At 44.3% G+C, this 22,044-nt stretch overlaps 1 long non-coding RNA gene across 1 annotated transcript; it reads left to right on the top strand.

The window, feature by feature from the left end:
* Positions 1–1,201: 1,201 nt before the first annotated feature.
* LOC118241874 lies at positions 1,202–20,018 on the top strand. The gene is made up of 4 exons (XR_004776386.1): positions 1,202–2,231; positions 6,884–7,027; positions 9,321–9,453; positions 19,498–20,018. It is a non-coding gene; the product is annotated as an uncharacterized LOC118241874 (long non-coding RNA).
* The last annotated feature ends 2,026 nt before the right edge of the window (positions 20,019–22,044 follow it).

Raw genomic sequence — 22,044 nt, 5'->3', positions numbered from 1 at the left:
CATCTCTTTTGTTTTATCAACATTCAAATACAGGTTGTTGACCTTGCACCAGCTCACCAGTTCTCGCACCTCCTCTCTGTATGCTGACTCGTCATCCTCGCTGATGAGACCCACCACGGTCATCATGTCATCAGTGAACCTGATGATGTGGTTCGAGCTGTGCATCACTGCACATTCATGAGTCAGCAGTGTGAACAGCAGAGGGCTGAGTACGCTGCCCTGGGGAGCACCAATACTCAATGTGGTGGTGTTGGAAGTGCTGCTCCCGATCTGGACTGACTGAGGTCTACCAGCCAAGAAATCCAGGATCCAGTTGCAGAGGGAGGTGTTCAAGCCCAGTAAGCTCAACTTTCCAATCAGGTGCTTGAGCAATGATGGTATTGAATGCTGAACTAAAGTTTATGAACAGCATTCTTACGTAAGTGGCCTTTTTATCCAGATGTGTGAGTGCCAGATGACGTGTGGCAGAGATGGCATCATCCGTAGAGTGGTTGGAGCAGTATGCAAACTGCAAGGGGTCCAGCGAAGGGGGGAGCTGGGTCTTGACGTGTCTCATGACAAACCTCTCAAAGCACTTCATGATAATGGATGTGAGTGCGATGGGATGGTAGTCATTGAGACACGACTCCATGGACTTCTTTGGCACTGGGATGATGGTGGTAGTCTTGAAGCATGTTGGGACAATGGTGCAGCTCAGAGAGATACTGAAGATGTCTGTCAGGACATCTGCAAGCTGGTCAGCACATTCTCTGAGCACACCACCCGGGATGTTGTCTGGTCCAGCAGCTTTCCATGGGTTAACTCCACACAGAGTTCACCTCACCTCAGCCACAGTCAGGCACAGCACCTGGTAATTTTGTGGAGGGATGGACTTTTCCGCTGCAACATTGTTCTGTGCTTCAAACTGTGCAGAGAAGTCATTCAGTGTGTCTGGGAGGGAGGCTTCACTATCACAGGAAACTGATGTTTTCCTGTAGTTCATAATGGTCTGAATGCCCTGCCACATGCGCTGTATGTCACCAGTGTCTTTGAAGTGTCCATGGATCTTCTGTGTGTATGCACGCTTTGCCTCCCTGATTGCCCGGGACAGTTTGGCTCTCGCTTTTCTAAGAGCCTCTTTGTCACCTGTTCTGAAGGCTGAGTCACGGGTCCCCAGTAGCATGCGCACCTCAGCAGTCATCCATGGCTTCTGGTTGGGGCGCGTAATTATGGTCTTGAAGACAGTAACATCATCAATGCACTTGCTAATGTAGCCAATCACTGATGCTGTATACTTCTCCAGGTTAACAGTGTCACCGTCAGTACCAGAATCCTTGAATGCGATCCATGTGGTCTGCTCAAAACAGTCCTGAAGAGCAGAGATGGCTCCTGCTGGCCAGATTCTCACCTGCTTCAGAAGCGGTTTCGAGCGTCTGACGATCGATCTATATGCAGGGATCAACATTACAGGCATGTGATCAGATTATCCGAGGTGGGCGCCCACGGTACGCACTGGAGATGTTTATGTAAACAAGATCCAGCGCGTTCGCACCTCTCGTTGCAAAGTTCACATGTTGATAGAATTTAGGCGGTGCAGACTTGAGATTTGCGTGACTGAAGTCTCCGGCGACAATAAACAGTCCGTCTGGGTGAACGTTCTGCAATCCACTAATCGCTACATACAGATCCTGGAGAGTTTCTCGTGTGTTCTCACTGGGTGGATGTACAGCGCGATTATAAACACGGAGGTGAACAATAACAAACTCCACCAGCGGTGAGCAGTACTTAACGACAAGCACAGCGTTTTTAAACCAGGTCTCATTGATATAGACGCACACTCCTGCGCCGCGTGTTTTCCCGGAGAGTGCATTGTCTCTATCGGCACGGATTGAGACTAATCCCTCCATTTGATTTGCGGCGTCTGGAATACTGTCGCTGAGCCACGTTTCAGTAAAGACTAAAACACAGCAATATCTGAACTCTCGCTGTGAAGTCTGCTGGAGTCTGATGCAGTCCAGTTTATTATCCAAGGAGCAGACATTTGAGAGAAATAAAGATGGTAGAGCAGGCCTGCTAGAATTAGCTTTTAGCCTAGCACGGACCCTAGCTCCCTTCCCCCGCTTCTCCTTCCTTGCACACCGCTTGCGTTGTCTCCTCCTCCGTCATTCGGACTCAGGCGAGGCCGTGGTCTGCAGGCCTGGTACGCATAGCAACCCGAGCTCACAGAGCGTCTGAAGCACGCCGTCGTCCAGGTAGGTTTGTGCATGGTGTCTTAAGTGTAGCAGGCTATGACGGTGGTATACATGGAGGTTGGTTGCTCCCATGTATTTGTGGTTTAAATTGTTGGGGAAAAAAAAGTGTTGTAAAGACGACAAAAGTAACACAATGGCACCATTTATCGGACATGACGTCACCAGAGAATAAGATAAAGATGTAGAGGATGTCGGGGCGCTAATGAGGAATTTAAAAAAAAAGGAGAAAAGAAGAGGACTCATGTGGACACATGCAAGAGGGCCATCTTGAGCAGTGGAGAAACAGTATCGATGAAAGGATTAACTGCCTCAGTGCTCCATGAGAGACAGAGGAGACAGTCCCAGCATTCTCCAGGGGCAGAGATGGCATGATGTCCATTCTGTTTGACAATAAGCTCCTCTTATCATTCCTCCTACCTGCTCTCAACCAGAACAGTATGAGAAGAGGCCCTCTTCTCTTTTTACTCATGGGAGGACTAACCTGACAGATTTCTTTGGTATGTGTATATATTCATACCGTACTCTGTTAGCTATGCTATCCATGTTACCTCAAATGACAGCAAGGGCAGTGTTAGCTCAGTGGTTAAAATACTCAAATAGTAATCGCAAGGTTGCCAATTCAAGCCTCACCAACACCAGGTTAACTCTCAATTGCTCCGGTTGTATTCAGTCATGATTGTAAGTTGCTTTGGATAAAAAGCATCAGATAAATGTAAATGACTTCATTGTTGTGTCTGCCCCTGCCTTACTGTGTTTTTCTCTGCCTGGATCACCTATAATGATGAACTAAACATTAAAACAACCTCTAAACTACTTAATTCTATCTAAAGGAAATAGGTGGATGGAAGAGGCAGCTAAAGAGAGGCACGGCCCATGCTTATACGTTAGACCCACATTCATATAGAGAAAGCTAAAAACCAGATGTCAGTAATGGCTCATTCATGGTCTCTGTTGCCCCTCGACGTGAGGCCCAGTACCATTAGACTAGGCCCTGTTTGCTTACACTCTGGGCTAAATTACGGGGCTCAGGTCAGCTGTGTGAGCTCCCTTCTCCAGCTGCCTGCCCTTCCTGAGTCCAGATTGGGATTAGACTCAGTCAGTATCAGTGACTGGGAGAAGACAGGAGCACGTGGCCGGTACAAATGCTGACCTTGTGCTGCAGCACGGTGTGTCTGTAGCCATGGCAGATTGGCGAACGGCGGCTCGGCATGTCTGACAGGTTCCTCCCCCCTCAGCTTCCCCTACCCCGACCCCCCATTGCCTCTCCAGACCTTGTGTCCTCACACTCACTGAGGATGACTCATCGCTTGGCTCCCACCACCAGACGAGGCTGGCAGGGAAGGGGCCGTCTGTGTCCCAGACGCGTGCCACCGCGTCTGGCCCTCTCTTCTATGCCGGCGGGCAGAGACGAACTCCACTGAGCCCACTCATTTCCCTCTTCTCCATGAGACAAAGTGGGGTGAGGAGGAGGGGGTCTCTTATCCCTCACATCTGATATGTCACTGATCCATATCTCCTGTACACTTAAGTAAAAGTGGCGATTTTTCACAGCATGGTTTGGACACATGTGTCTGTAGTGTAGTGCACAGATAAGGAAACACGTGAGGAGTGAGTTGGAGTCGAGGCGTAGGATGAGTGGGATGCCCTGGCTGATGATCTCTTCTAGCTTAGATGTGAGTCAGTGGAGAGGAAGAAGACATCTCTGCACCGGGGACACGAAATGTGCAGACAAAACAGAGCAAAACGGGGAGTACAGCCAGGTCAGAGTGCAATAAGTACCTGCCACCCTGCCTGATTCCCTGGGAAAGATTTAACACTGTTCTATTGATGTGTGAGAAAGTCTACTGTGTGTATCACATCAGTCTAAGTTTATTATAATGTGCTGTATGTGTAACTCTCTTATGTTCTCTTATTGACTGGGAAATGAATCTGTATGGCAAGAGGCTTTGCTCAACATCTGCATAATGTGTAAAATATTAACAATTCCAAATGAAAAACCGGTCCAAACTGGTACTTAGACCAATATAATGGCTTTAGGAGACCTACTCAGTCTGTTCCATGCACTACATTCACTAATCTGGCAGTGATCCAATTCAAATCTCTTGTTTCTCATTTAAATTCAACCAAATTTAGTATTGCTACTGATCCATTAACCCCAGAGGTATATATCCAAAGTCCGTGCAGTGTAGACAGCCAAAAAAAAAGGCAATGAAAACACGAGGATGACAAATAAATCAACCCCTATACCTAAAACCACACCATAATTCTGCTGTGAGAATGTTCTGAACTACAACCTTTGTGCTCCAGGGCCCAAGCACACAGCCCACATGTGGGAGCTGTGCACGATGGGTCGGGGTTCGGGGAAGTAAGGGGTTAATAGCAGAGCGGGGGAGAGGGGACACTGGTCTCTTGTCACACAGTCTCCTCTGTTGGAGTGTGTAAGGAGGGCAGTGTGGTGGCTAATATGTCTGCAATTCCTGGAGTGAGCTCAGATGAAGAGAGGAGAGGAAAGGAGAGAAGAGGAGGAAGAAGAGGGGAGGCAGAGAGGAGAAAAGAGGTAGAGTAGGAGAAAGGAGAAAGGAAGAAGGGGAGGAAAAGTGTTAGGAATGAAAAGCAGAGACTTCAAATGAAATCAGCCATTGATCTTGCAAACAACACATATGTTGTAAGAATGTGTGCGCATGCAGGTATGGGTGTGCGCGCGTGTGTAAAATTACTGCAGCGATAGTTGAATTAGGGTAAAAGGTCTCCACATGGTAACGACTTTTTTTACATTATCTAAATTTTCAAAGAGGGAAAATTAATATGAACAATCAGAGAAATAATGTTGTTTAGTTGCATGATATGTATTCTGTTACCACAGTAACATTAGCTATTAACCAAAAAAATTCAGCACAATTACTACTTATCACACATAACACTACATTTAGAGTGGTTGTCATGAATTAGCAAAACAAGAAGACTTGTTTAGTTACAGGCAGCCCATATTGGATATTTTTTTAAACATCAGACCATCATTTAGCAAGTGTTTTTTTTTTTATCCTGCTTATTCAGGAAAGGAGAGTGGCCAAAGCAGTGTGAATTCCAAATGCCATTAAATTAGAGCCACAGCTCAGCTGAACACTGACACACAAACCCACCAGCACACACATACATACACACACGCAAGCAAACAGCTCCGATGTAATGAAGAAATCCAAGCCAAGCACACGGAGGGATGAAAGAGGAAATGAAGGACAGTATAAAGGAGCTGGGTCTGTGAGGCTGTTCAATAGCAGGACATGTTTGGCCTCCTCGTGCTTTTAGCCTGATGTGAAGGCCATCATCTCTGTACGTCTCCAAACTCTCCTTTCACCACCTCCTCACAAACACCACATAATCAGACCAGGCGTGCTTCTCCACAGCACAGCTCTTAAAGAACAGCTCTTGTCCTTGGCTGTGAGTGTGAGTGTGTGTGTGAGTGTGTGTTACATTTAAAGGCCCCAGAGTTCTCAACCATCCTCCTAAATCCTTTCTTCGAAGATTGTGGTCATCATTAAAGTGAACAGCTCCTCCGATGCTGCTCCAGTGCTGGATCCCATGGGCCATCACCACCACACGCCATCCCTCCCGGCCACAGCTCTTCGCTGGGGGCAGGTCTGCACCTCTCCATGCCTCCGCACCAGCTTGGCGCTCCCATCCCTATGGCTGAAGGGCGGAGGGGGTGGGCATGTTCCAAACACTCACCTACCAGCTGCTGGAGCTGCTGCTTGGGAATCATGTGGGTGACAGGAAAGAGCAACATCTGGGGTGACATCATGTAAATCTGACCGCTGCGCTCAGTCTGATAGGCAGAGGCCACACTGACACAGACATATGTCACCATATGGCACAGCATGCAAATTTCTCAGTCATTATCAGACTGGGGGGGGGGGGGGGGGGGCTGGCTCTACACCTTTGTGGGTGAGGACAGTCACAGGAGACAACATCGCTGTTATAACTGCTGCTGAATTCTGAGGCAACAGTAATTGAAGCCCATGGAGCAGATAAATTGGCAGCATAAAAGGACCACGCAGATCTGCTTTTAACAATAAAGGGGGGGGGGGGGGGGATGACACACCATCAGAAGGAACAACACAGGGGTCAGAGGTCAGCAGTGTTGCAGCTAGACCACATCTAGGGCAGGTTAAACAGAACGCAGGGGGAATGCGTACCGGACGAACTTGTGGCTGAGGAGCAAAGACACTGACTGCTCTGTTCTCTCTGCTCGGAGGGGTTTTTCCCCCACCGCCCTCCAGCAACGCGTCCTCCCTCTCCAGAGCCACTCTCCTCCACTAAAACGTAGACATTGATTTATTGGTGGCCGGCCTGTGGAAGTTCATTGGCAGATAGGCCGCTAATGAGGGGAGCAGCGCTCGGAGCACCGTGAGAGCTTTGTATGGATCTAGAGGATGAAATCATATTCAGGTGTCAGTCTCGCACGGTATTAATAAAGCCCACTGGAGATGCCTTATTGTTACAGTGCAGACCCTCGCTCCGCTGGTCACCCAGGCACTGTTCACACCTGCGCCACCCCCCACCCCCCGCCACCACCACTTCTCTCAGCCTTCTCTCTCTCCCTTTTCTCCACCATCTCTCTCTTTCTCTCTTTTTCTTGCACTATCTCTCCTAAGGAAAGGGGGAGCAATCAGAGGCCTGTTATTAGAGCTGTCGGGTAAAGCAGGGGACTAGAGTACTCTACTGTAATTTCCCTCATGAAGTACCCCAGCACGGCATTCAGCAGAAGATGAAGGCCTGGAAGGCATCATATCTCCACGGTAGGAGCAGCCTATGTCCAACCACCACCTGCTTTGCACAGTCGCAGCACAGCTAGCACGCGCACAAAAAGCAAATGGAAGAAAAATGGCTTAAGTGCTTGGAAATACATAAAGGCACAATACTGACTATACAGGCATTTGGTGAGTCCTAGTGTTTAAGCCATTCAGAAAGCACCAAAGCTTTGGTCTGAAGGAATTTTGGAAAGGTGAATACTGCAAAAGCATATATTTACTCCTGGAAAGGTTTTTTCATCAGTACAAAAAATTGATTTTTCATTCATTTTGAATAATAAAAATATTAGAATTATGGAAGCTTATTAAATACATAATTTTGGCCAAAAAACATGATAATAAAACTTGAACCCCTGTATAATATAGAGAAAACCCTTCCAAGTTCTTCCAGAGTTCCATCCCATTTAAGCAATAATGAGCACTGTTTGCCAATGAGACTCCACCAAATGTCCTTTTATACTGCTTGGAGTACACTAAGGGTGAAACCCTGGTAAAATAACCTAATTTCCCAAATGGCACCACTGAAAGTGGTCAAAACATAACACTATCACACAGAGTGTGAGGACTCCATCTGGGATCAGTGGTCAAGATTCTTCTGAACCACTCACACCAAGAAAAGACAGCAGAATGAAGGGTATGTATGTGCCTGCACATGTCAGGTCCAGTGATACATGTGTGGGGTCAGTGGATGGGTTTGGGATATGTTTCCATTTGTATTGTATTTTCTGACCATTAACCAAGAGCCATGGAAGGTTCTGGAAGGGGGAAGAGCACTAACAAGGTCAGCTCCCTGAGAGCCCGGCTCTTTTCCCCGCTCTCAGGACAGCAGGACACTCGTCTCCTCCTAATGGGCACCACACACTTGTCCAATCTGAATGTAGCCTAAGCGAGCCACTCCTACCATGGCAACAGCGGCAACGGTGGCCGTGGTAACGTCGGGTGAGTTGTCACCGTCGGCACCAAAAAGGCAGTGCGCACAACAAAGACAATTATACCTGTTTAAAAGCTTGCCACTGTCCTTCAGTGCGGTGCGATAATTGCCTAGAGATGTAAGGGAACAGAGAAAGGGGACAAGACATCATTTAGAGAGAAAGCGAAGGTGCGGGGGGGAGACCAACCCTAGCTGATAGAGTGGGTTATAAGGCTGATGTGCACTATGAAATTATCAGCGAGCGCCGGCGCTGGAAGTTCAGCCTTGACACGGACAGCACGCAGGCTGACCTCCTGCTCTCATATCAGGAGATGACAAGCGTGTGTGTGCTGGGGGCCGGCAGCCTCGCTCCGTGGAGCATACTGAAAAGGTCAACACTGTCACTCAGGCACATCTCTCTCTGTTATACACTCACACATATACAAGCGCAAAGAGACATGTGGGCATGCGCAGACGCACACACGCATGCACGCAAAGAACAAAAGGAGAATGTTTGCTTGGACAACAACAAATGCCAGATTAAAGGCGCGTGATGTAAGAGATGCATTAAGCAGAACAACTGACAGTCAGTCAGGCTTAAATCTGAATCTTGAAAACACTTAATATATCTGGTACAGAGGAGAAGGAAAGAAAGCAGCACATTCAGACAGTCTCTGTGTCTGCCTTCCCCACCCACACAGGGAGCACAAAACCTGGCAACGGCATGCTTTTTTTAGAGCACATTCCTCATTTTCTTGACACACAGAATGTAAAGTTATTTCCACCCCACTGTTGTTTGTGGAATTTGATTGGTCGGAATGTTGCTAGCCAAAATTTCTGCTCACTCCAGCAACAGCCGAGCAGCAGTCCCCCCCAGTGAGAGGGGGGCCTTAGCGCCTGATTGGCTCATTCTCTGGGCCCACCTTTTTATATTGCTCCTGGATCCAGCACGCTAATTTATTCTGAGTGTGTCACACTCCTGCCTGAAGTGTGTGTGTGTGTGTGTGTGTGTGTCTCTCATGTTGCCTCTCTCTGCTGTGGCATCTGCCTCACTAGCAGTAAAGGATGGTTGCCAAAGGTGTGTGTGTGTGTGTGTGTTTGTGTGCGCACGTGCATTCTGAGAGTGAATCAGTGATAACCAATGAGTGAAGTGTGTTTGAGTCTGTTGGGGGAGTGTGTTTTTGTCTGGCAGACAAGCATTTCTCTGCTCCGGAGGGTTAAATCAAGGGCACACATCACTATTTAACAAACATAAATCTCTGTTGAACTTATTCACAAGAGCATTAAAAATAATACCCCTTAATAATCAGTAGTGTGAGTCAAAAAGAAAAGAAGACGTCCCAATTATGCGCTCTCTCCACTCTCACACAGACAGCGGGCAAGCGGGACAAATCTATCTCGTGAAAAGCAACCAGCACACCCGGCCGAGCGATTCACAAGGCGGCACAACAACAAGCGGAGATGTTATTGCTGTTATTCTCCACCTTGGAATAGGCCTATAAAGGTTCGTTTTGAATAAGCTCTGACCTTGGGGTCTCATGCGGAGAATCTCACCTGCAGGCACTTCACAGGCAGAGCAATAGCCACTACCTGTGGGGTGATTTGAATAATCTGCTTAGCAAGAGATGAGCGCATTCGTAGGCCCCGCCCACTCCAGTGCAATGTTCTTGCCGTATCTGTGTCTGGAAGTGCATGTCTGATGTAATGGTTTGAAGGACTTTCAGCTACGTACTTGTGCTCAATAGCTGAAGATAACAGCTGCGCTTTGCTTCTGACTCTTCCGAAATTCTTAAAATGACTATGCAAAATTTGCTTATATTTTCACTTGAGCAGAAGAATTCTGTACAATCTTTCGCAAATGTAATTTAATAGTAAAAATTAACACATTCTGTAAAATTACCAAACCTTTAGTAAATTATAAATGAAAATACTAGACATAATGAACGTGATCTAGAGCCTGCATTATATGAACCTTAAAATGGTGTGTAAGAGAAGTAAGAATCATGGAAACATAGTTATTTAAAGTCCATTTATATATTGGGGGGTATTCTGACTGTTCGTACAATCTGAGTTCATGTTATTCCTGGTGCTATGTGTCAAAAATGCTGAAACAGAATAGGACCTGGAAACCTAATTTTAGAGTGTGAGGCACGATATGGCAAGACTCCTTACTCCTGAAGGGTTTAGCATCAGCGCTGGTAGTACCAGTGCTTAAGTGTTTCTCTCCTCTCCAATTTGAACATTGCTACTTTGAGGCCATAGCTGGTTCAGTGATGATGTTCGGACAACCTCACTGGGGTGATGAATTCATACGGAGCATGAGGTGACGCCATTGTTCAAGTTTCAACTAAATCAACTAGTCAATGAACCTTATTCAGAACAGAAAATACTGGAAGGTTTCATGAGTGAATATCATCCAGTGGCCAGCCACTGGCTGAGAGGATGTTCACCTGCGACTTCAAAGGTGGGTTTTCTGTGTTACCCAGTACAAGCCCTTCCTGGTCTTATTCAATTAACCATGGATACCTCCAAAACCTCTACTCCCCTTATCCACTACCCACTGGCCACACACATATACAATCAAACAGGTCTCTGTACTCTGTACTCTGTAGGTAATAACCTCACAGTGTCTGTGTGTGGGCATGTGTGCACAACTGTATGTATGCACAGCTAAAATAATTTCTGCTCTTTCAGTCAAAGCAGTCGAAGCAGATTTGTGCCGAGGCTTTTTTCTGCAGGACCAACGCCTAATAAAGAAGCTGCCCTGTATCCCTGGATTTGGCAGGCACTCCTCTCAGGCTGTTAATTGCACTTGGCAGCTGCATGAGATAGTGTGTGGAGCTGTTGCCACTGTTTTCGCATTGAATCCAGCCCACAACAAGGCACAAAGTTCACCAAAATAGCTTGCTTTGAAAGAAAGAAAAAGTATGCATATAAATAAACATGCAAAATATTTGAGAAGTGAGAGATTTTATTTTATTTTATTTTATTTTATTTTATTTTATTTTATTTTATTTTATTTTATTTTATTTTATTTTATTTTATTTTATTTTATTTTATTTTATTTTATTTTATTTTTCCTCTGTGGAGTGGGCAACCAAAGTCACATTTAGAGGACGAGGGCATTTTTGGAGCTGAGTGCACGTTTGGGTGATTGATTCAGAATATATATCAGTGTGTTTGCACCCTGCGACTATTCCACTGACAGAGATTAAATGGGCCAATCAGCATCCACCGATGTCTTTGTTCACCTCCTGTTATCTCTGGGGGCCGTCATCATCCAAGGAAACACAGCCCTTCTGTGATGGATGTGTGTGCCACACATGCGCGGCCGTACACACGCATACATATTTAACACACATGCAAACACACATGCACACTCACATGTTGACACACACAGACACACACACACACACACACACACACACACACACACACACACACACACACACATACTTTTCCTGTTAAAAAATTGTTTATTTTATTAGCTATCAGAATTATAGCATTAACAAAGAGCTGGTAAATCTCCAGTCTGAGAATAACAACTACATTTCACTCTGCAGTTCCTGTGGTCTCAATAGCCTGCTAATTAAAATAAACCAAACACAATAACGGCTGCTTAATGACTTTACTGCAAAACAAATGCACAGAGCCCGCAGTACCCTTTATCGGAGTATGTTTAAATATCTAATTAATTACAATTTGTCAGCAGGTATTCAAGAAAGAGGACAAAGACAATAACCCAGCATTGTTATAAGATCAGATAAGCTATTGATTCCATGGGGCCTGTGTCGTAAAAAAAAGCAATGCACCTTCTGAATAGACTACCACTTTGTAAATGACTTCACTAACTTATGGAAAAATGCTAACATTTATTCATATCATAGGTGTCAGGGAAATTAGCTTTGACAAGGTCAATAAGCCTAATTATTTATTTTTTGTTATCTTACATCTAATATAGGCTAGATGTAAAGTCAGCACGGCATATGAAAGCCACAGCTCAAAAATAAAGTCCTCTAACCTCTATGTGCCTGGGTCATTTGCTCATTCATGACTATTTCTGGCTCTCCATGAGCTCATCCCAAATTATGTATTTTCTGTGAACTCTCAGAGTCATTTTGAAGCATTAGTATCTAACACTAGATACCTCAAATTAATTTTCTAGCCACAATTTAACCTATGAGATGAGCCGACTTCAGATTCAATAATTAATAACCAAAGATTAAATATCTACCATGTAATTAATTAAATGGGTAATTATTTATGTTATGGTTCATTAATCACCTTTCCTTTATGTTATTAGTTTGTTTACTATTATTACCTCTTCATTGTTTTCAGCGATGCCATAAAAATGGCCCTTATTTTGATTTAGATGCTGTGCAGAGCTGATTAAATTAATTCAGTGGAACGCAGTTGAGTTCATCTCAGGAGTTCTAATCGTGTCACGTTTGCCTCCATTATTCAGTGGGACATTGCCCGCACGGCGGCGCAGGACGAATCGTCTTTGACAGAGTTATTGAGAATATGGAAATAACTCTTCCTTAATGAGCAGATGTGAGCTTGGCAGCAGGAACATTTTGCCCCTCTCTCTCTCTCTCTCTCTCTCTCTCTCTCTCTCTCTCTCTCTCTCTTTCTCTTTCTCTCTCTGTGACTCTCTTGGTCTCTCTCAGACACTCCCATTGCCTCTCACTAATTTTGTCTGTCAAGTCATTGAATTTAAGAGCAGCGAAAAAGACATCAAACCATTGCCTGAAACAAGGTGTGTGTCTGCTTTACAGCCCAGGTATGGGCTGAATGTTAGTTTGAGTACCAGGAACACACTGGGTATGGATGTGCAGACCATGTACAGCTCTGTCTGGGTGTGAACATTTTGGGTGTGGGTGTGAGAACTACAGACATGCTGGGTATGGGTGTGGAGAACAGGTACAGTACGGCCGGGGTGCGGGGGCAAGGTATTGGTTAGGTATAGGTGTGAGGACAAGGTATGGGCTGGGTGTGTGTGTGTGTGTGTGTGTGTGTGTGTGTGTGTGTGCACCAGGTACACCTGTGTGTGAGTATGGGGACAAGGTACACCTCCATCTGTCAGGCAGCTACTGTAATCAGAACTAAAATAAACAAAAAAGAAACTTTTTCATGCACACTTCAAGATACCATGATATTAGCCTCTGTCACTGACCCGGGCTATTCCCCACTTTTTCAGGACATGAAAACTAGCCTTCCTTTCTACAGTATGTCTCCTCTGTTATTACACTCTAATTATGCACACTTAAATGTTCCTTCTGTGGCCTTGTTCAGCCACGAGCACCCCGAAAATCCATCTACTCGTGAATAGAAAGAACGTGGGAAAACTAATGGCAAATGCTCATTTCTCTTAAGCAACTCATTCACTCCATGATGCAAGCCTGCAGGCCTCTGTGCAGACATGATCCTATTTGATTTAGAACCTAATTATCTTAATTTGGCAATTTCATATCAAATTCTACCAGGCCACTTAGCTGACACACATTATTTAAAACCAAAAGCTTTCCAGATCTGAAAACACTCACATTTCTGTGAATCCATTTGATTTCATTACTCTATGCATTAGTCACAATACACATAGTTACTATTTTCAGAAAATGGGCTCTACAAAACTAAACACATACTAAAAGCTCTTGTAGCTGGGTTTTCATAAATTGCCATGCAATTACTGAGGATACAATTTTGTTTATATTGAATTCCATTAAAGATTTTCATTTACAATTCTGCTTGACTAAGAAATATTCCTACTGTTTTAATCAGTTTCTCCACTAAAGTGAATTGTACAAAATGCTATAATTTTATTCCTGTCCATTTACTTCTTTTTTTTTGGCAACACAGGGTCTTCCAAAAGACTATACCACAAACCGTAAGCAGGATAAAAAAAAATTACAATTTGCTATTTTTCAGTGAGTGAATGAGAGAGAGAGAGAGAGAGAGAAGCTGAGAGAGAGGAAGATACAAACAGGCCCAGCTAATGTGTGAACATATGTTATCCTGTCATTAGCTTCTCCATTATCGCCTATGAGAGCTGTGGCTGATTTAGTTGTTTACAGGCAAAATATGCCACACATGCACCCATTTGATGAAGTAAACAAGTTGTGTCATGAACATTATCTTGTGAAAAAGAGCGTATGAAATTCTGATGTCAGGAAACAGTACTTTGGCTTTCAGACAGATTCCATAACATACCTCACATATTTTGGCTCTGAACATAATTTTTAATGTTTGCATATATTTTACATTTACACAAAATGGCACCTGCTCAAATGTCAAAAGAGGTCATGAAATAGAAACAAGGCAGTGTATAGCATAAGCAGATATTACCACAGCTGTATTGCAAAATGAGTGGGTTAACTAATTCACTCTAAATATGGCAACCTACAGCAAAAGTGTCCTTAATCAAAAGAGGCTGCTGAGTTTGTATGTAGGTATATAAAAGTATTTATCTATCATAGCATATGTTTCATATCAGATATTTCTTAGCATGTTTATTCCATCATATGTATCACACTGTATGTATCATATTTTAGGAATTATATCTCAGACGTCATGAATATAGAGCACATTAAAAGGCCATGTAAAGGATCTGCATTTTCTGAATGCCTTTCTAACACGCTAGCAAACAGAATGGCAATAAAGTTGTTCCAAGCTCAGGAGTTTATGCATGAGAAAAGAGCTTAACAGAAGGTGTAGCGTGCCAGGAGCAGGTGTTTGTAGCAGGGAGACATTGGTGTTTGCTCTCAGGCTGAACACCTGCAAATACATTGTCTTTGCCTGCCTCTCTGGCCTTACGTGAAACCACACACACCATGAGCCACAGAAAGCTATGCCCCTCCCCCCTTCTAAAGCCCCTCCCATATCTAAAAGCCTCTTCCTCTTTCCTTCTCCTCCTCCTCCACCACGTCTGCATTTCTTTCGCTCCGTATTCTCTTTCGTGCACTGGGTATAAACGCACTTGCCTTTCTCAACCTCGCTTTGTCCCTTAACTTTCACACTCTTACACGTCCTCAGGCACTCTCACCTCTCCCTCCCTCCAGTGCTCTCTGTACTGAAGAATATTGGCACGCAGTGAAGAAGAACGTGTGCGAATAAAAGCCTTGGTTAGAGGAAGAGACATGGGGCTGAGCACCAATCACGAGTCCTCTCCCTCTCCAGGAGCCAATCAGACTCATGTAAACAGAGTCGTAGTCAGAGTGCACACTGTGGCCAAGACTCCTGGGGGAGTTGTGCAGTGGGGCTGGTGAATATTCCACCTCAGAGGCGTTCTGTACACACACACACACGCACGCACACACACTGGTAGGCAGGTCCATAAACTTAATATTTAAACTGGCCTCAGAACTAAGGACTAACTAATCTTAGACCAATCTATTCATTATTACAGACCTACTCAACTAAACCTTTGAAATTTCATTATCTATCTAAGACCAAATATGAGGTTATTCATTAGGCATTGCACAATTATTGTGCACGTTTACAGAAAACTCAATTTGATTAAAAAGCGAGTGCATTAGAAAAAATATGACATATGTGGATTCAAAACAGGCTCATTCACATGTCCTTTTATCTAACAGATGTCGCCAGTTTAATATACTGCCATGCCATCTATTGTCCTACTGGGGCCTTATTAAACAGGCAGAAGAGGGAACTGAACTCATGGGGAAGATTTGCATCTAAGAGAGAGTGAGAGAGCAAGGTGTGTGTGTGTGTGTGTGTGTGTTCTCGTACACGCACATGCAAGAGAGAGAGAGCAAAAGAGGGAGGGAGAGCTAGAAGAGAGCAAGAAAGAAAGTTGGAGTGATAGACATGTGTGATTGTGTGTGTGTGTGTGTGTGTGTGTGTGTGTGTGTGTGTGTACTGCAGGTGGCATTAATGCCCTCCAGAGGCAGTGCTAGACTGAAGCCTGACTGATTAGGAATCTCAGAGACAAAGCCCTCCAGGAGAGAGAGGCCCCTGCCTGTAGTTATACCCCCAGCAGGGAGCCACTATTTCTGGGTATGGGGCGCTCATTTAGCCTGCCTCCCTCCTTCCCTCCCTCTATCCATCCATCTATCCATCTATCCTGCCAGTTACCTCTCCATCCCTCCCTGTGACTATTCTCTCGCTCACAGTAGGCCAGAGATAGTTTAGATTCACTGATTGGATAGAGGGGAGGTTTACCTCTACTGTGCCCCTCATTTGCATCCTCATTTGCATAACCCCATGTATTTTAAAGCATCTCCAGCTTCTTTTCTCACATTGCAGTCCTCACATGGCCAATGACTGTCCATGCATTCACCCATATGACCTTCCTCGTTTTGGAAAGACTCATTTCTTATGTCATATTTACATCTTTTTTAACAACATGTTTGAGCTCTTACTGGAACTGTAAATATGTGTGTGTGTGTGTGTGTGTGTGTGTGTGTGTGTGTGTGTGTGTGTGTGTGTGTGTGTGTGTGTATACACACACATCATTGAATGTGTAACAAGTGTTTGCATTTTCACTAATGTGTTAAAGCAGTCTGCTGAAGCTGATATCATTGTTTACTAAACCAGTAGGATTCCAGTTCACAGGTACACAGGTACACCAACTCTCAGGACAGCAGCTGTAGACTGCAGACAATCCTATTGATCTGTCACAGATCTTATTTTTACCCTAAAACACCTTCAGACAAAATTAATGCATCACGCAACACTTCTAACATTCAGTCAGAATTCTACTGGCTGCCCGACAGCTTCCCCACATATAACATCTCCGCCCCCCCATCTACACCCCCCTCACCCTGAGTCATTAGCATAGGAAAATAGCAGAGAAGGCAATTTAAGAAAGAAAAACATCTCTCTACCCGACTGAGCATACAGATGAGATATGGGACTTGCTTGCCTGGTGTATACAAACACGCCCCAGTGGCCACGCACCTTCAATTCTATAGCCAAGTCTTTCTTTACAGGGAGTGAGTGGTGCATCTAATGAAGACAGCTGGGAGGAGTTGCATTCGATTCATATCCACATTTCATTAAAGTTGACAGTGACACGAAACCACAGTGACATGCATTCTCTGTCTGCACTCACTCACTGTCTCTGTCACGCTCATCATAATCGCCGTGCATTAGAGCAAAAGGAGCGATTACCGGGGGAGAGGATAAAATGGCTGTCTCCCTCTCCCCCTGAACTTGTAACTCAGCCTCTCACTTCTGACCAGTTCCCATCCCCCAGCAGGGCTATGGTGGACTGCTTTTGTTCAGGAGGAATCCAGGTGAAGCGTACAAGAAACTGTGGTGAGAGACTCACCCAGGAGGTCAGTCTCGCAGAGAGAGGAAAGACGGTAATGGCCTTTAGCACCGACAGCTCATACGACTGTATCAATAAAGGTGATGGGGTGCTTGTGAGTGTGTATGGGCGTTCATGCATTTGTGTGTGTGTGTGTGTGTGTGTGTGTGTGTGTGTGTGTGTGTGTGTCTAACGATATCAGAGCACAGGCTTTCACTGGCTACCATAGGCTAGAGCAGCTATCCAAATGCATGTGTGGGCATGGATGTGAGCATGGCTGTTAGATTCTACAGCCTGGTATTAGAGGGAGCAGGACTATTATTGCCACACACAAACAAAGGGTGCCTCCAGCTTTACAGTATCTGCTACATTTGTGGTACACAACAATAGCAAATGGCTTGGACAGATACCTTTACAGTAAGCAAATAACCTTCAGTAGTCAAAGATTACTATACTACATGAATACCAACTGAGAAACTGAGTGAAGTTACAGACTTTAACCTTGATATGTCAGTCTTTCTGAACACACACACACACACACACACACACACACACACACACATACAGTCCCTGGAGTCCTGGTGAAATGGTTTTTGAAGAGCATGTTCTATTGGTGTTCTATTCTAACTTAGCATAGAAGCAGATATACCTCCCGGGACTAAATAAACCAATATCTCCAACACCACATTACTATATCCCTGAGGGTGGGTGTGGGCATGGTGGGTTAAAGAGAGAGAGAGAGAGAGAGAGAGAGAGAGAGAGAATGAAACAGAAAGTGAGACTAAGTGAGAAAGAGAGAGACCTTTTGACCCTGTAGGCTACATCTGGCATTAATGGGGTTCTCTCGGTCAGGCAGATGCATTATTTAAAGCAATGAACAGGAGAGGGAGATAGAGTTGAAGATGGCCCTATGTCGTGACCTTAGTCAAATGTGTGTTTAACGTATGCTGAGAGGGATTGTGTGTAAATGTGTCACCTCACCTACAGAACATGGATACGGTGCTTTCTGAAGCTGTACATGGTATGTTCACACTGGTCTCACCCTCGGCCGTATTCTAGGACTAGCAGAATCATAAAGCACATTGAAGTCTTTGGAGGCCAAACACCACCATATAAAGCTCTATGGAAACCAGCTTTTGTGACTGCACTCTGGTATACAACAGCTCCAAAGAAGAGAACGTACCACTGTTTGACCACTAGCGTCAGCACAAAGACAAAGAATGGAGGAGACCTTCACCTCCGCTTATCACTCTGCTGCGGCAGCTGCTCTCAAAATAAACGCCTCACCTTGATCTTCCCCAACTCCATCCTGCCCTACTGCCTTACAATAACTCATCCAAGCTCTGACAAACAACTGTTATTAACTGTTCCAGTTCAGAACAAGAGCACCCCCCACCTCCCCCACTGGGTCTTCAAAAATACCAGGAAAGAAAAGCAGGGAAACATATGGAGAACGAAAAAAAAACCACACACCCACACATAAAAGGCTCCTCACTGCTCCTCGCAAAGATTAAAGGAGATGATCTCTTGGCTGCCTTTAATGCTCGTTTATAGCCAGGCATCAGAATAGATATTAATTACGTGAGAGTGTGTGGAAGAAATAGGCCAGCAGAGCAGGGCGGCTTTGAAGCAAAACGAATCTACATGCTCTTGAAGATGGTTAAGTCAGTACGAGATGTTTTGACATAATGAGAACAAAATAAGCAAATCTCGCTCCTGTTTATGTAAATGCTCTGTTCTGTACATGAGATCCCAATCAGGTGTAGGTGTAGAGGAGTACCATGTAGATGTGTTCAGTGCTGCTCTCAGACACACATGTGGCTCATCTGAAAGAAAGGAGGGCCATATTTAAGATGTTTCTCAAATAACAAGACAGGCATAGGAAATACATATACGCACAAATTCAGAGACCAAGGTTTTAATATTTTATTATGCAAGTGCAGAAAACACAAACACCCACACATACACGCACCACTTGCCAGATTAAAATATATATATATATATATATATATATATATATATATATATATATATATATATATATATATATATATATATATATATATATATTTGTGTCTTCATGTGTTTTGCAGATGGTGAGATCAATGTGCATACACAACCGTTCCTGTTAAACTCTAAACTGTAAAACCTCCACCAACCCCCACCCCTGACCCTGGCTTTCTAATTTGACTGCTGGGAGTCTGAAACACACACACAAACACACACACAAAACATGCTTTCCTTGCTCTCTCATGCTCTTCTTCTCTGTTCCCTCAGCCACGCCTCTCATGCCTCTTTGGATGGGAGAGCCATGCCCCTGTCTGGAGTGTCCTCCAGCACTCTCTACAATAGCTGACTTCATTACAGGCATCCAGCAAACAGAGCACACGCCTCCAGTCCCAGGGTGTGAAAAATATTGGCGACTGGGTCGTGTTTGCATTATGTCTATTCAAAAAGACGAAGAGAGGGATGAAAGAGAAGGAGGACATGTGGAGGAGAAGGGAGTCAGCACACAGCATCTCAGCAGAAGGGTAAAGATTTCTCCCCCAAGCTGGGGACTGTGGACCCAGCAACCCAATCCATGCTGTATGACATTTGTGTGTGTTTATGTATGTGTGCATGCGCACAGGTGTGTGACCATACCATTATTTATTTATGCACATCTGTGAATGCAAAGACTGAACGGATATCAAAAGTTCCCCTCAGTGCGACTCCCCTCCAATGCATGTGTAGTATACAAAACTTGGATTTTGTATAACATTTCTTCGCAATAAAAATTGACCTTGTATCAGGACAGAGAGATGGAGTCTGTGTGTGTGTGTGTGTGTGTGTGTGTGTGTGTGTGTGTGTGTGTGTGTGCGTGTGTGTGTCTCTCAGAGGTGAATCCTGAGCCCTCGGTGTGATAGAGCTGACCCTAATTGGCCATCTAAAATATTCCTCATGATCTGCGGTTCAGCCCATGAAGGCAGTGCTGCTGCATGGGGGGTGTAGTCATGAAGCACATAAGCGTCCTTTGACACAGCTGGCACCTCTATGGGCTCAGAGCAGAGCCTTGCAGATTAGCTGAGCCTCATCAATGCGATTTCACAAGCACACAGAGGATCTTAAAGACAGAATAACGCAGCCCATGAAAGGGATGTGGAGATGCTCGCCTTAAAAAGCTAGCTCGACTTAACACCATTCCCTTCATTTGAATTTCAAAAGTGTGAATTCTTCATTAAAGGTTTGAGAGCATTTCATATTGGCCTCAGTATGTTTGGATTTCACATCTCCCGTGCTATTGAACCACCAATGCATTCGGGAGCCTATCAGAGAGGGGAGGCTGAGATGTGTCATTACAATCACATTAGAATGGCTCTCTGTTTCTCGGAGATAGCCTCTGACCTATCGACTGGTGGCCTCACCTCTCAATTGTCCAGTTCTCCACAGGGAACTCACGCTATTAGTGAAGCTTAATTTATACAGAGAGCAGCCACTGTCTGGCCTTTAGACTTTAAGGAAAAGTGGAAATAAAATACAACAGAAGAGACAAAAGTCTAGCATAACGAAAGCAGGATAGAGAAGAGAGCCATGAGGAGAGAGTTAGAAAGGAATCTGACATGTCCATCTCTTCCACCCTCTGCTGAACCCCCTACAGGATCCAGTAAAGACCTATATACTAATAACATTAATGAAATCATTATTTTTTTCTCCTGTGGGTCAGATGGAATTTACTACTGGAGTACTAGAGACATTACAGTGGGAGAGAGAGAGAGAGAGAGAGAGAGAGAGAGAGAGAGAGAGAGAGAGAGAGAGAGAGAGAGAGAGAGAGAGAGAGAACTAGCTCTTCAGTTTATAGGTAGAGTTGCAGCTAGAGAGGTATTTTTGCTATACAGGCACATGTGTGAGAACAAAGACAGACTATTTGAGAGGCCAGGTGCCCTAGAGAGGACTCATTCTACACAGAATTAAATAGGATTATAATCTCTTTACCTACCACCTGCAATCTGTGAAGGAGATATGAAAATCAGTATAACTCAGCTTCATGGGCTTTACTCATCCTAATCGTCCCATTCCTTTATCTCTTCACCCTGGATGTGGTGAACTTGGAATTTTTACCTTTGGATAAATTATAGGGAACAAAAAGGTGTAGGTCAGAACATTGAATGATCAGCATGAAAAAATGTATTAATATTTATTTTCTTAAACACTAGAATTCAGAACTGCACAATATACTGGATTTATCTGTAAGATTAAAGAGTGTTTACTCTTCAAACCAGTTAAGTCACTGTTCAGCAAAACAAATAAGCAAGCAAACAAACAAAAATGGTAGTATTTTGAAATTATTTGTGTGCAGCTGGGAAACTGCATTAGCAATCAGAGACCTGACTTGACTATACATTTGTAGTGTATAGATGAACCAGGAACAAACACCAAGTAATTCAGTAACAATAGCAGCAGTGCCCTGGGACCTTTTGTTCCGGTCTTGTTCCGGTCTTGTTCCGTTTTTTTTTTTTGTTTTTTGTTTTTTTACTTCACATTTATTTGTTTCTCTCCCCATTTCTTAAGTGCTCTTTTTTTTGCAAGCAGTGTGTTGATTACTAATCCCAAGGGACCCAGTCTCCATCAAAATACTAACTCCAGCAGTCCACCATGTATACGGACACACACACAAACACACTCATATTTCAGAATGCTAGATGCAACGCTCAAAAGTGAAAAAAGCACAGTTGTGTAACTTTCAGATAATTGTGTGCTTTTTGCCAAAACAAAAAAATAGAAAATCACTATTCTGCTTATTAAGAAGAGGCAGCATTTGCCTTTAATTCTCTTAAGGGCAAGAAA

The sequence above is a fragment of the Electrophorus electricus genome, chromosome 8 (assembly GCF_013358815.1).
Source record: "Electrophorus electricus isolate fEleEle1 chromosome 8, fEleEle1.pri, whole genome shotgun sequence".
Taxonomy (NCBI): Eukaryota; Metazoa; Chordata; class Actinopteri; order Gymnotiformes; family Gymnotidae; genus Electrophorus; species Electrophorus electricus.
Note: the sequence above shows the minus strand (reverse complement) of the source record. Positions and strands in the feature narration are given on the sequence as shown.